The 16,054-nt window shown below is 37.1% G+C and overlaps 1 long non-coding RNA gene across 1 annotated transcript in view; it reads left to right on the forward strand.

Annotated features, from left to right (window-relative positions):
* The window catches only part of LOC140638023 (uncharacterized), a 60,005-nt gene extending 46,738 nt beyond the window's left edge, over nt 1-13,267 (forward strand). The window contains exon 3 of the long non-coding RNA XR_012035146.1: nt 11,751-13,267. This is a non-coding gene — a long non-coding RNA (uncharacterized lncRNA). The remainder of the gene's footprint in view (nt 1-11,750) is intronic.
* The last annotated feature ends 2,787 nt before the right edge of the window (nt 13,268-16,054 follow it).

Genomic DNA, 16,054 nt, shown 5'->3' on the forward strand with positions numbered 1-16,054 from the left:
TCCCCATCCCCAGAATCTATCTGAAGTTGACTTCTTAAGTAGAATTCTTCACTGATGATTTAGAAGCAGCTTATCCTAGAAATTGTGTGGGTGATATACACTTTCCTACTAGGACCTTATGCTTAAACTCCCAGAGGCTGGAAATACCATAAAATTCTAGCAGTCTGACGCAGGGGAAGGAGTTAATTATTGGCCAGGGCTGGACCTAGCCACATCTCATTAAAATGTTTTGTAATACATTCAGGGCATCAAGGAAGAAATGAAAAGAAAACATCAGAAGGCGAAGATGAAAGGAGAGCAATACAATAATAAGAGAGGGCTTCTAATTTCTCAACTGTTATAATTTTTTTTTCATTAAAGAACCTCCCTCTCTTTTGGTTTTAAGTCTGCTTTGTTGAAGAGCTATTAGTGTGCTGAGCCACAAGTCGTTCATTGACAACAGCAATCAGAGTGGAATCAAGAAACACGAGGCCAAATTGGGTCTTAGTCACATTGGTGGTTATTTCCCAAGTATTGGACAAAGAAGTGATATGACTTCAAAGTAGATAAAGAGAAAGGTACAAACCAGTTGGAGTATGCACGCACACATGCACGTACGCATATACACACATACATTCACACACACACAATTCTAAAATGAGCAGAGACAACAGAGGGTTTTATTTTTAACAACCTGAACTTTTAGTTTCTACTAATTCTGTGCATATACAATCCCTTGACAAGAAGATAGGGGATAGAAAGCATATTGTGATAAGGAAAGAACATGCAGAAATCCATAAAGGAAAGGCAGGGGGAATATTCAGGATATAGCAAATTGTCCAGGAAAACTGCAACCTAGGATACTTGCAGGGGACCATTGAAAGAAGTGAAAGGTAATGCAAAGAAGAAAAGTAGAATCTATGAAAGAATCAAAAAATACCATGGGGAAATTTTTATTAACCTGCTTTATGATGCTGTTGTGAAGATTCATATAACATATATATATATATAGAGAGAGAGAGAGAATCACTATATATATTCATATGAAATGCTTTAAAAATGAGTCACGCTGTATTAATATTAGCTAGTATTAGAATTATTAAGAAGTAAGCAATAGTGGTCCATCAGAAGTTTCTTTAAAATAAGTAAATGTTATAATGAAAGGGGATGAGTATAGTAATAAATATTTTAATAAAAGGTGGTGGATGCAATAAGGGAGAGTAGAAGATTTACTACATGGTTTTAATCTAGATTAGAGCAAACACAGGTCCACGAGTCAAATCTACCCATTGCCTAAATATTTACTGGAACATGATCGTACCCATTTGTTTAGGGATTGTCTGTGACTGCTTTTGCACTACAATGGAAGAGTCAAGCAGTTGCAGCAGAGACCATATGGCATGCAGGGTCCAAGATATTTACTATCTTGCCCATTACAGAAAAGTTTGCTGATCCCTGATCTAGATGATCAGAAAAAATATAATTCGCTAACAATTACCATATGCCAGTCACTGTTCTAATGTTACATGGTTTCAGTCCGTGAACAGCCCTATTAGGAAAATACTGTTTTATACCCCTTTAACAGAAGAACTGAGTAACTTGCCACGGTTAGATATTGGTGGTAGAATGAGGATTGCCAAATCTAGCAAATTAAAATACAGGGCATCTACTTTAATTTTAATGTCAGATAAAACATGAATAATTTCCTTGTGTAAATATGTCCTTTGCAATATTTTGGACATACTTATACTAAAAATTATCATTTTTCCTGTGTTTTATCTGGCAACCCCAACCCAATCCAAATGGCTCTAGAGTCCACCCTTAACAAATATTATACTGTCTCCCTCTTAGAAAGATGGTGGGCTTGTTTTAACATTAATGGGGAGTCTCAAAGGACATAGGAGGTGTTTTCTAGCTAGTGAGTGACAGAGTTAATCTGTAATTTGAAAGGCAGAATTGGTTTTCTTCCCAGGAACATCTTAAAGATGTGCAGTTTGACTTTGGGAAGAGATTAAATCAGTTCTACATTAGTTTCTTTATGGTATTGCCCAAATTTAGTCTAGTGCTTAGAGAGTAATTAGGACTAGACACATAGATTGAGTCACCTGAATGCAAGAGGTAGTAGAAATAAATGACTTATGTAAGGAGTTCAGAGGTGGGTGTTGGCTTAAATCACACTTGAAAGATTCTTCCAGGTCTTTTAACAGTGCCAAGCTGCTAGTACTTAGCAGAGCTTTCAAAATCCATTTCATTTCCATAGCAGAGGCCCAGCCAGAATAACACCATAATTTCTCATCAGTACATAAGAAAAAAAAAAAAACTAATAGAAAAGAAAAGCTCAATACTTTCTCACAATCTCAAAGGTTCTAAAATTTTTAGGTCTGACTAGACTGAAAATAACATTTCTGAATAAGAAAGTAAGCACTGCATATCCTTTCTGTTCTTAGAGATGAAGCCACAGATGTGGGATGCAGGATATTGAATAGTGCAGCCCATCGGGAGCAATAAAATTCAGCATGGTCAACAACTCACAGTTGACTTAGAGGTGTGGTATGTTGCTGTTGGATCTCTAAGCCTGCTCTAATGGGTTACTTTGCACAAAGCAGCTTGAACCCAGTAAATGTTAGGTATCGTTATTGTGGTTGTTACAGGCAATAGTCCATGAGTCCAATTATATACAGGCAGTGCCCCAGACGCTGATTTCACTAATTGCCACCCCTCATACTTGGAATTCACTTATATCCCAGTTGCATGTTTTTTAATGAAAGAATGAGATTTATATGGAAGAGACTGAAATGCTGATGCTTCGTGACATAACTGGTTAGATTATGAGCCAGTTGTTGATTTTGAGGGTATAGCAATGTGAAAAAAAAAAAAGTGAAATTATATTATTTGAAGTTACAGATCCATGTTTTATAACCTGTATCTACAGTCTGTGTTTTGTATCCCAGGTAAGAATCAATGATTTCTGACAATTCTACTACATATCAGGGATGTGCTATGTAATGAAGACACACAAATGAGTAGGATTTGTTTCTAATCACTAGGCATTCAGTTTAAAACCAGGGGCAAAAAAAAAAAAAAAAAAAAAAACCAGGGGCAGAAATTTACATGAGTGTCATTGATTGTGATCCATCATCGTATAACAGAACCATTAGCTGGGTGGGAGCTCAAAGGACAGAAAGGCAGTGCATTTTGAGGGGGTGAAGAAATATTTCATAAAGAAATGGCTAATCAAACTGAGTCTTAAGAGTCATTAAAGTATTTAGTGATGAAAAAGGAAGGGCTGACTGGTTGCAACAGAGACCATATGGTCCACAAGTGCTGAAATATTTCTTATCTAGCCTTTTATCAAAAAAAATTTCTAACCCCTACAATACAGCATCAGCCCCTATTTTTTAAAAAATTGCTTTGATAATAAATTAGTGTGTTCAATAAGTCAGTCAGATTCACTGTGTGTCTCCCATGTGCTAGGCAACTGTCACCATGAATATGAATGAATGACTTAATCCCAAACTTTAGGTATTGCCAATGTAAAAGGGGAAAAAGACATTAGATAAATAGCTGCATAATGGCCATGATTAAGAAAAAATACAAAGAATAGGGACATCGCAAAAGAGGAAGTAATTCTCTGCTTTAGAAAATGGACCAGGGCAACAATTGGGCCTTAAAGAATGAGTAGGAGTACTTAACACAGAAAAACTACACTTGCTCTATTTCTGTAATATGACTCCATCATTGATTTTTTTCTACATTAACACTTAATCTCACACTTTTGAAATATATTTTGTGTTATTTTGGATACCCTGAAACATGGTACCGAGTAGGCTTATACTATTCTTTTGCCTATGGTCTTTCTCCAACATATATTATTTAAACTCAGAGCTGTATACTACAATCAAAGAAAAACCAGTAGTATTTAGAGATTTGAGTATTGCACATTGCCAATATTGAAGGTCTTTTTTTCCCATTGCTCCCAGTCATAAACATGCTAGTAATAACCTGACATGTCTAGAACAGCTGGCAGAGTATATTTAGTCTTTTAAGTCTTAGAAAACCTTTTTCATTTTGACAAGAATTAGTTGTGCTAGTGTCAGTGAGGATCTTATCATAGAACTCTCCTGATTCAACCTGTGGAATTTACTTAGCAAAAAGATTCTCCAAATATAGGCACTAGAGACAAACTGCAGAGATAGTTGCCCAAGACTACATGATAGCAAAGATAGAGCCTGAAACAATATACAGGATTCTCATTTGTGAATCAGTTTCCTTAAGGACGAGACCATTATCTGAATCTCTCTAATGAAGAAGTGGGTTTCTTTACCATATATTAAATTTAAATGTAAAGTTTGGCTTCAATTGTCATAATAAAGTAATACAGCTGCATGGAAATATATCCAGAATGTACCAAGTTAGACACCCCAGGGGCTAAAGAGTCTCCAGTAAAAACATACACATACTGCATTAAAAAAAGAGTTTCAATAAAATACAAATACTTCAGTGTCGTATATCCTCATGCACTGAGTAGCTGGATATTGTATTAGAATATATGTCTTTAAAAAGGAGATGTTTCAAATGTTCATCATGAGGCTTATATATATTTTTAAGATGATGTTATATGGTTCAATTCATACACACATGGTTTTTTTTTTTCAGTGAAATATCCAGATCACCTGGGCTGAGAACTTACTGTGCAATCTTTAAATAATGACCTGTGTTAGTGGCTTACCTCTAATTCCTTTAATAAATACCATACTGCACTGGTAATTTTTGCTTTCTCAGTAATACTTTAAAAATCACTTGTACAGTTTAAAAATAAGATGTGATCTTGCAATTTAGATTTTTCTCTTTATCCACATTATGATCAGTGAAATCATATGATACAGCTCTTACATGGCCATTCCTTACAAATTAATGGGGCAAGCCCATTTAATAACAGCAGGATGGAACATATAGGAGGAGGCTGAGAACTGGCACTTGATCCACACTCTGGGGAAAATTATAGTTTATGCTGACTCTGATCTTCAGCTTCCCACTTGGGATAGGATTCATTAGACTGCTTTCATCTCCACTAGGCAAAACCCCAACAGACTCACCTTGGTACAGGCCATGTGGGCTGTGTCCACCTTGGGAAGACTAGTGGTCAACTGATCTTAGGAATGCTTTCAATAATTGATTCGTTCAAAAATATTTTTTGACTGCCTACTCTGTGACTGGCACTATCCTAGAAACTGGAGAAACGAGGACACTGAGGAACTGTGGGACAAAGTCACTGTCCTCACGAAATAGAGATTCTAGTTGACTGAATTCTTAACTGCAGTCTTTGTCCATTTGATCATAATGGAACTGCGGGAGTGCAAGATACAAAGTGAAGAAATGAGAAAAGGGTAGTAATCACAGTTTATTTGGAATGTGGATATTAAAAAGGCATGATTTCTAAATACATTCAGAATAGCAACAAAACCAGAAAACATGAACTATAAATGGGAAAGTTTAGTAAACTAAGTTTGTCTTAAATAGCATACAATTTCAGCAAATAAATAGAACCTGAACCTGTTTCAAAATAAAATAAACATTAAGGAAATTGTTTCTAAAACAGTTTACAGAGGATTGTTTATAAATATATATATTTTATATAAACAAATATATTTTAGATTTTAAATAAATATATATATTTATATAATATATATTATATATAAATTATATAAAATATAGTTCATAGAGAGTTATTTATAAAGCAGTTTACAAAGAAAATGTAAACATTTACGTAAGAAGGTATAGTTGATAAGAAACATATTAAAGGAAAATAAACTTAGTAATATATAGGTCATATTGTATAGGTTATATTATTTTATGTCTTATTTCATTATGAAAAATCTGTAGAACATCATATATTTTTAACTCAGATTCAGTGTCAGAAGAAATCAAACATGGCAAAGTATAGACATAATGAATACAATGCAATCAAAAGAATAAGGTGACTTCAAGTGGCATGATTTTGTATGAATATTGTTCCATTCCCATAGACCACTAGATCTCCTTAACACAGTTACCGTATTTATCTTTGCATTTTGTATTTAAAACAGAGTTTCCCAGTGCAGCCCTCAAAGAAGAGTTTCCCTGCAAGATTCTTTTTGTTGAACTTTCAAGGAATATTAATACATATATATTTCTACTTAAATGGCCAAACTTCTTTCTACTTTCTCAGTATAAAGCTTTCTGTACACAATCATTTCTTACCAAACTCCCATGTCCCATGTCACCAGTCTTAGTTCAGCCAAATATCCCACACCCCCTACAGGGAACACCAGGAATCCCTGGTGGTACTTTGGTAGTGCTTTAGATCCTCATTGCCATCTTTTCTTTCTGTGAGATAAGCACTTTTATTGAATTGAGTGTGGAAGAATGGCATGTTTGCACTTTTGATTTATGATTTGATTCCACTGCCTTTAAGTTAAGACAAAAATTTCCAAAACCATCTTAAATTTTGCAGGAGGGTTTGTTTGTTTGGTTTGCCATAGCTTTAACTAGATTAAAAAGCATATATGGTTTTATTAGTTTAAAGAAACTGGAGTTCTAACAATCAAAGCTCAGCTTTCCAAACTCATGAATCACCCCCATTATATCTGGGGTCCTCTGGCCTGGAGATAACAATAAAGAAAGATAAGCCTGATGAGAATATATGTCCTCATTCCTGAGCCAGAATGGGGGCATTTAGAGAGTAGAGAGAGCAGCTTTTGTCACACAGTATGCCACCTTAGAATCACCTTAGGCAACTTCTTTTCAGAACTCCAATATTTGCCATTAGTATAGTTCCCAAAGATTTTGATATATTGATATTAGGAGCTTTAGGTGGATTTGTGGAAATGTTTTTGTAATGTCCAAGTACCATGATTTGAAAAAAAATCATTTGAATGCAATCATCTTAAGACCACTCTGTTTGCAAGCAGCACCCCTAGTTCAATGGAATAATTTTTCTCTGTTTATTCCCTTAAAGGTTCACAGAAATAGAAAAACCATGTGAGATTTCTTGGTGCAATTTCTTCAAATATTGAAGTCTCAAATTTAGGAGACAATATAAAAGGAAGTAAAGGAGGAATATGTTGTGCTGATTAGGTAACAAATTGAAAAACCATGGGGCATTTCTGCTTTGGAGAATGAAGCTGTAGCAGTGGGAAATAAAGCCTTATGTAAATCACTGATGGAATTAATACATTTTAAAGGTTATCAGAGCAAAACTGCTGAATCCTATAGTTTGTCATCAGTAAATTAAATGCAAAATCACTAATTTAATTTGTATGAATTACCAGTTGACTTCTAATGTATGGAATAATAAGAACTAATGCTACTTTATGAGCCGGAAATAAGATTTTTTATTTTCAAAAGAGCAAAAAGACAAGAAATAAAGTTGATTCAGAGCCCAAACAATCTTTTATTTATAATAATGTGTTGACTTCTAACAAAAAAATTCTTCCTGGGTTTTATTTGTGACTTTTTTTTCCATTCAAATATAACTCAGATGAAATGTAGGAAGGCAATTGACTTCCTCTCAAAACTGGTCTGGTTCTGACCCAAGAGAAGAGGATTCCAAACCAGGGCAACGTGGGCTCAGTGCAGTTTACCCAGGAGAACCATCTGCACTCTAGTTTCTTATCCTTAAACTCGATTGAGAGGAATAAACGTTGGGGTTTTTTTCCATATGTTTTCATTGAGCATGAGATTCTGAGCTATATGAAATTGACTTTAACAAAAGAGACTTTGTGGCAATATCTGGGATAGCAGAATAAATGCAAATTCTGAACTCTAGCAAAAATCAGAGTTATAGGATATTAGAACTACAGGAATTTAAGAGATTATTTTTTCCAGCTACTCCTTTTGTAGATAATGAAACAGAGACTCAGAGAGATGAGCTTATGGGAAGCTGTGTAGCTAGTAAAGAGCAGAACCTGAACTTAAAGACATGGTTTGAAGCCAGGGCTCCTGACCTTTAATTAATTGCAAATTTAAGAGAGGAAAGTTACCCTTTTCTGCATACACTTAACTGTCCCTTACACACACAAGCACACACACTTCCTCATTCCTACTTCTGGGGGTTGCTTGGGTAATATTTACAACCAGGATCTTATACCTATGGTGGCTGGTAAGAAACATTCCATGTAACAAAGGCTGCTTTCTCTTGGAGTCATATTTGTCCCTGAATGCATCCCTTGAGACACAATGTGTTTAGTATCTTCCTTAGCTGAGGTGGAAGGGGGGGCTCCCCTTCAGAGAAATGAGCTACAAAGTGGCTTCCCTCTGCCTGCTTGGACACCTGAAGGATGTAGCTGAGCAGCTCTGGAAAGTAACTTTATTTATCTAACTGGCAAAAGAAGTAAAGGATAAAAACCCAAGAGGGCCAAACAAAGGATGAAAAGTGATTTTATAAATTGCTCCCGTAATGAACTGATTTAGAAAGTGATGGTGGATTCATTTAAAATACACTGATAAACAGGGTCATTTGCATTTCTGGTAGGTGGAAGGCAGCCTTGCACTTCCCTGGTCACTTCCGTGGTATGGGGCTTTTCGTTGTTGTTGTTGTTGTTCACCTTTTGCAAATGGATTTTTAGGCATCAGAAATACAATGATTCCTTTTCCCATTGAGTTTATAAAGCTCGTTTGGACACCTTCTGACTATGGTCTCTTCAACAAAATTTGAAGAGACCATAGTCAGAAGAGAGGACCAAAATCAGAAGAGACCATAGTGAACATCAGAATTAAACACCATCCTTCATTTTGTAGGTGGGGAAATAGTCGCAGTGACCAAGACAAAGCTCTCTTGCTTGATTAAAATAAGCAGGAATGAGAATCCAGGTTTCCCAGTGTCTATATTTCCCTGTGCTTTAAACCAATTATCTGGTGACAGGAATGGTATGTTGAATGGTATTCAGGCTCTGGCATCTGGGATTCTCTGATGAAATCCCAGCTCTGATTCTTGTAAGTAGTATCCTGGTGAAGTTACTTACTTTCTCTGTGCTATAGTGCCTTCATTGTATTGTAGAAATAAAATAGTTCTATCACATTAGGTTATATGAGGATTAACGGTTTTAGTTCAGTGGCTGGCTTGACATAGGAGCACAATAACTGTTAGCTCTTAGGAAGAAGAAGTCCTGGACCAGTAGCGGAGAATGCTGGAAAGGAAATCTCTAGTCAAGAGTCATCTACCTATACAAGAATTTTTCCTAGAAGTCTGTCATAATATGATCATAATAATAACAACAACAAAATATTAAGTCACTTAATCTCTCTAACATTAAAATTTATTTTATTAAGTTGAAGTGTGTATTGTTACCACCCAGAGCATTTATTCACTCAGCAAACATTTATTAAACACCTACCAAAGAATCAAAGGTACATAAAACGTGGTATCTCTGTTCTCAAAATTATTCACAATTCTGCAGAGAAATAAAGTCCCAAAGGAAAAACAATCAGAATGTGTGGCAAGAGCTATGTTAGGATACAATGAGAGCAAGCAGTACAAGTACTGAGTCCATATTGCAGGAAGGGGACAAAGTGAGATTAGGTTTCTTGGGAAAGACAATCCAGACCTTGCAACATGAGTAGGCATAACCAAGGAGAAGAAGTGAGGGGACGGGGGCATTCTGAGTAGTGAGGATAACATGTACAGAGGAAGAATGGTATAACGTAACATCACATGTTGGGAGAAGTACAGGTATTTCAACATGGCTAAAATTTGAAGCTTAAAAGGAGAAATGGAATAAGGTATGACAAATGGAAGTCAAGTCCAGATCATAGAGTGTCTTGAATGTTATACTAGGGACTACCAATCTTTTCCTGAAGGCATTGATAAGTCATTGAGGAATTTGTATGCAAAAGGACATGGACCTTATTTGATCAGATATTTACATAAGAAAGGTAATTCTAGATGTCAAATGAAGCATCAATTGGAAAAAGTGATGAATTGGAAGAATGGAGAAAAGTTAGAGAAAATAAAACCATATGAGGAAGGAATGGTGAGAATGGAAGAGAAAAGGTGGAGTCTAGTGACTCCAACATGTTAAGAAAAGGTTACTGGTGAGGTAGAGAGGAGTCAAGAATGACTGCTTTCTGATTTGGGGTTCTTAGATTTATGAAGGTGCCACTCACGAAAGAAAGAAAGAAAGAAAGAAAGAAAGAAAGAAAGAAAGAAAGAGAAAAAGAAAGAAATCCTTTTTTTTTTTTTAATTTTTATTTATTTATGATAGTCACAGAGAGAGAGAGAGGCACAGAGACACAGGCAGAGGGAGAAGCAGGCTCCATGCACCGGGAGCCCGATGTGGGATTCGATCCCGGGTCTCCAGGATCGCGCCCTGGGCCAAAGGCAGGCGCCAAACCGCTGCACCACCCAGGGATCCCATAAAGAAAGAAAGAAATCCTGTAGGAGAAGCACCTGAGTGTGGCAGTTGGTTAGGTGTCTCACTCTTGCTTTCAGCTCAGGTCCTAATCTCAGGGTTATGAGATTGAGCCCCAACATTGGGCTCTGCACTCTGCTTGAGATTCTCTCTTCCTCTCGCTCTGCGCTTCCTGCTCATTCTCTCTCTCGCTCTCTCACTCTCACTCTCTGTCTCTATAATGAATAAATAAATCTTAAAAAAAAAGAAAGAAAGAAATCCTGTAGGAGGAGCAGATCTTGGGAGTAGAAGGATAGAAAAGAGACTGAATTTAATGTTGCATATGTTTAGTATAAAAAGCCTATGAGACATCTGTTTAAAATGTCCTATAGATACTTTGGACCCAGAAGAAGGGCTGAATGGTAAGCATAAATTTGGAAGTTTTTGGGATTTGGGTAGAAAGCCAGTCATATTCTATGTACCTGTGGGGATTGTGGTTTTCTTTTGCATCCTCTGATTTGTATGTTTTAAGTCTTGTTTATAGTAATTTGTTACAGTAGCTGTAGACAGCTACAGTAGCTATAGTAGCTTTTTGCTGTTTGACAGCACACAAAAAGACTGGATGGCACAACTCCACATGCAGGTGTTGATGCCCATGAGGAACTTTGGCCAACTGGGAAAGGAACTAGTGGACACATTCTTTTTCCTGCTCTCCACAGTCTGTTCTGAAACATATAGGATTTTATATGTTTTTTTTTTTTTTGAAGCCCACAGTGAGAGGGGGAAGTCAGCTGTGTTTTACACAAAACTGAAGCAGCTATATTCTTATATTCTTACTCCTCACTCACTTCCCTTTGTGATCATTCATGCTTCTCTGAGGTTGCACTTCCTAAGAAAGTAGTAGTACGTAAGGATTTGCCAAACCCAGGCTGCTTTCTAGTGACTGCTCCCAGACATTTAGGTGAGGCCAGCTAGAAAGTGTGTGCAGAGTGATCAGAAGAAGGATGCAAGGAGCCTGAAGGAAGCTACGGACAGGGCAGAGAGAAAGAGAGAGAAGTAGGAGCCATCAGTGTTTTAAACCCAGGGGAAGAGAAAATCTGAGATAAGAGGAGCCATCAATGAAATTAGAGATATGGTGGCTGCCAGTGTGCTCAAATAAGGAAAGAAATGACATTTTAAAATTAACCCCTGGGAGGTCATTGCTGACTTTGGCCAAAAGTAGAGACAAAGCCAGGTTACTGGGGACTGAGGAAGGAATTGGAAGAGATGAAATATAAGCAGCTGGTGTAGACAGTTTCTTAAGAATGATGGTTATGAAAGAAAGAAGAAGTGGTATCGCTTGAAAATTATATTGGGTGGAAGGAAAGATTTTAAATTTCTATTTCCTTTTGTTTTTGTTTTAAGATTGGAGAAACCTGAACATGTTTATATCCTGAAGGAAATGAGCCAGCAGAGAGGACTGTTTAAAGATTCCCACAATAAACAGGGAAACCACACAGATCTACATCTACTAAAAGAATGAAGCATTTTTCTGTTACTTCTCTCGAATTCTGACCCAAATGCGTTTCCCTCCTCCAAACTAGCATCAGAAATTTGGACACTGTGTTTGTTTGAGGAGGCTGGAAGTTCTGTTTCTCAGTGAGTCACAGGAGACCAGCATGGGCCTCTGTGGGCTGTTCTGGAGAGCAGTATAGTCAGCGGACTTGCTCCTTTAGCCTTCTGACTTGAAACAAAATTTAATCTCTGCACCCAGTGTAATGACTTGAAACCCACAGAAGTCAGGGTATACCTATACTTCTAGAATGGAAAGGAATTCTTATTTGTAAACCCTTCAGAATTCTCCTGTAGGTTATTCTGAGAGGAACACAGCCACCAAGTGTGATGAATTCTAGGCTAGGACAGTTCAGGAACCTTCTTTCCATGAATGCCACCTGAAACACACACACACACACACACACACACACACACACGAAGAAGCAAATGAAGAGAGAGGTTGTACAATTCTCTCTTTTTAAGAATCACAGATTTTTAGTGCTTGGAGGACATTTTTAGAATGATTTAGTTCAATACTCTCATTTTACAGTTGAAGAAATTGAGGCATAATAAAAACATAATAATAACAGCATAACGATAATAAATTATAGTTATAATGTGCTCTCACATAAATGAACTCATTTGATCCTCAGAGAGTCTTTGAAAGAAAGGGAACAAAACAAAACCAAAACAGAATGGATTGAAATTGCACCTTAAACATTATTTTTTAATCCTCTCACTTTTATAAGATGGCAGCATTTATCTCCCTCTTCCTCCTGCTATAAATTAGTAACATTATTTCCATTTTGCAAGTAAGGAAATAAGGTTAAGAGATATAAAAGGATATGCTTGATTGCAGACAAATTTCCTGGGTCTAGAACTCAACAGACCTCAGGATTCTTTGATTTCAGAGATTTTAGAAATATATATTTTTATAACATTTTATGCTCATCAAAATAGTTTCACTTACACAGTCTAATTAGTCATTATGACAACCCCGTATGATGGATGAAACCACAAAGAAATTGAAAGACTTGTTCAGTCTCATAAGTTAGTTAGCTGTGTGCTGGCAGCAAAGCAACAATTGGGCTCTGAAGTTTCTTTCTCCCATATACCAGTTGTTCTCATTCCTGCCTGCAAATTGGAATTATCCAGAGAGCTTTAAAAAAAATACAAGCGTCTGGGCCCTGCCCCAGACTAATTGAATCAGCATCCCTGGTGGATGAGCCCTGGGTGTCTGTATTTTTTTTTAAAGCTTTCCAGGTGATTCTTAGGCCTAGGTTGAGAATCACTGCAACATATACATTTAAAGTTATCTTTTGTTCCACACAGCCTGATTTCCTCTTCTGCAGCAATAGCTAACATTTTGGTAACTGTTCTGGAGGGAATGTGAGATTCATTGTATTTTAGCTCTCCACTGAACAGAAACAGTGCTACTGTGTGTGCAAGCATCTTGTAACATAGGTTACCAAAGTCCTATGGAATTAAAAAAAAAAAAAAAAAAGAAAAAGAAAAAGAAAAAAAAGTCTTCAACCTATGCTACTTTAAGGCAGTCAAACACTTTCTCAATTCATATGGCCCTGGATGAAAAACATCACATTGCATGGGTAAAATACAGAGGAATAAACACTGGAAGCATAATACCTTTGTTTTAATTGCTGCTGATGGTGGCTACAGGATGAGCAGAAACTCCACTGCAGGATGAGACTCAGAGCGCAGATGAGCACAGAGCTTGCTGCCTCTTATGCCGGAGCCCCTTGTGTATTATTGCTGGTATCCATGTGTAACAGATAGTATTGTGCACTGAGCTGGAAGATAATAAATAGATGTGAGATGATGATTTACAGAAGGGTGCTTAGAACTCCTTGAACCAGCAGGAGAAGAAACCGGTGCCGGTGCAAGGTTGTACTGTCAAACTCAAAATCCTTCTTTTCTTTTTTCCTTTTCTCCAGAGGGCAGTTTCTGTAAGACATAACTTGCTTTCTGCTTTAGCATCTGGAAATTTGGTGGTTAATTACTAAAATGTCTGATCCACAAACCTCTGTCATATTTTTTCTTCTTTTTGGTTGACTTTCTTAAAAGAATGTCTCATTTTATTTTTATTTTTTAAAGATTTTATTTATTTATTCAAGAGAGATGCAGAGAGAGGGGCAGAGACATAGACAGAGGGAGAAGCAGGTTACCCACAAGGAGCCTGAGGTGGGACTCGATCCCAGGACTGTGGGATCATGACGACCTGAGCTGAAGGCAGACGCTTAACCATTGAGCCACCCAGGTGCCCCAAGAATGTCTCATTTTGAATGAAATACTTCTCATTGAAACTACCAGTATTTGGGGGTTCTTATACAACTACTTCCACTTCCTATTAGAATCCTCCTTATTTAAGCTAGTGTGGCTTAATGAAATTGTATGTTTAAGTGAGATCTTAAAAATAGCAACCAAGAAAAAAAAAAAAACCTTGAAATGGAAATAGTGGATTCTTTGCATGATTTCTTATGACACAATTGTTTTATTTCCTATGTTTCTTCTCGACAGAGAAAGAAACAATTCTAGAGAACGTGATGGTGATAGATATATTAAGGTGATTAATGACATTGTTAGCTTGATGGCTCATCTGTATCAAATGAAAAATAGATTATTTATCTAAGACTCTGCTCCTTTTTTAAAAAAATCATTCTAATATTAAATATAATCACAAGATGAAAACACTAACTAACATTGCCAGAAATGGAAAGTGATTTATTTAAGAGCTCATCTTATACCAGATGTTCCATGGAAAAATGAGTTGCTGTTAAAGGTGAGTTTTATATATAGGCTGAATAAACCAGCCCTTGCCTCTCTCTCATAGTGGTTTAGTTTAACATAATGATTAAGCATCCTGTCTTTCTAGTCACACGAGTACAGATTGCAGCTCCACCACTTGCTAGCTGTGTGACTGGGGCAAATAATCAAACTCCATCATGCCTCAGTTTCCTCATTTGTAAAAATAAGAATAAAAACAGTCCCCATTTCACAGAGTTGTCGTGAGGCTTCAAGCGACTAACACTAGGTGTGTGTTCCATAAATGTAAGCTGTTATTATGATCATCAATCTGGTGTGTTCCTTTGTCAGTTATTTTGTATTCAGAAGGCTTCTGATAAGATATATACCTTCGTGGGAAAACATGAGCATGATCTACCTGATTCATTTCTCTGATAATTCAATCAATTCATCACCCAGGATAGGGGGTATCAGGGTAGAGAAAAAGTGAGCCAAGATGTGTTGAAGCAAGAGTTTGAGTCACTGTCTGCAGGGCTTTGCTATATAGAAAGCAGTATGGTGCAGGTGAGAGCATGGGTTTTCCACCAACATGCATTTGAGAATAAGCTCTGATTCTTGGGCTGTGATCTTCAAAAGTTGTTTAATATCTCTAAGTCTTTAAAGTAAAAAGGTCTAAAGATTTAAATGTGATCATGTATGTGAAATACTTAGCTACATGTTAGTGCTCACTTATCATTACTGTTATTATTTTTAATTTAGGAGAGAAGATAGATAGAGTAGGGATCCAAGACAGCTGGGATAGGGAGAGGGTAGGAGCCATTGGATGAGGACAGGGGACAGATTTGGGACAGTTTACAAAAAGGAAAGCAGTCAAGATCTTTGACCTCCTCATTCTACGTCCCTCCCAGTGAACTGTCCCACCATCATTCAAACAAGTACTGGTGAAAGCTCTGTGCACTGGGCATTTTTCTAGGTGCTGACTTTAAAGTAGTGAACATGACAGGCAACTGAATAAGCAGTAAGCTCTTAGGGAGCTCTTGTTCTGTGCACACTTACAGCAAACAGGTAAACAATTGAGGCAGATAATTTCAGATCATGAAAAGACAATAGGCAGAGAATGCTATGGGCAAGGACACCGTAGCTGGAGGCTAAAAAAGACCAGCTGAAGTAAAATTTAACAGGGCTGGAAGGAAGAGGAGCCAGCCATGTCAAGACCTGGGCAAAAAGCATGCTAGTCAAAGGGTCTTGCACATAAAAGGCCTTGAAGTGGAAATGATCTTGGACCATTCCCACCCTAGTATACCTATTGCACATACTGAGTCATACTGGAGAGAGCAGCAGAGCCCAGGCTGTGGAAAGACTTGCTGGCCATGCAAAGAGCCTGGCTTACCAAGTGTCTGTGTGAAGCCATGGGA

The sequence above is a fragment of the Canis lupus genome, chromosome 8 (genome assembly GCF_048164855.1).
Source record: "Canis lupus baileyi chromosome 8, mCanLup2.hap1, whole genome shotgun sequence".
Lineage (NCBI taxonomy): Eukaryota > Metazoa > Chordata > Mammalia > Carnivora > Canidae > Canis > Canis lupus.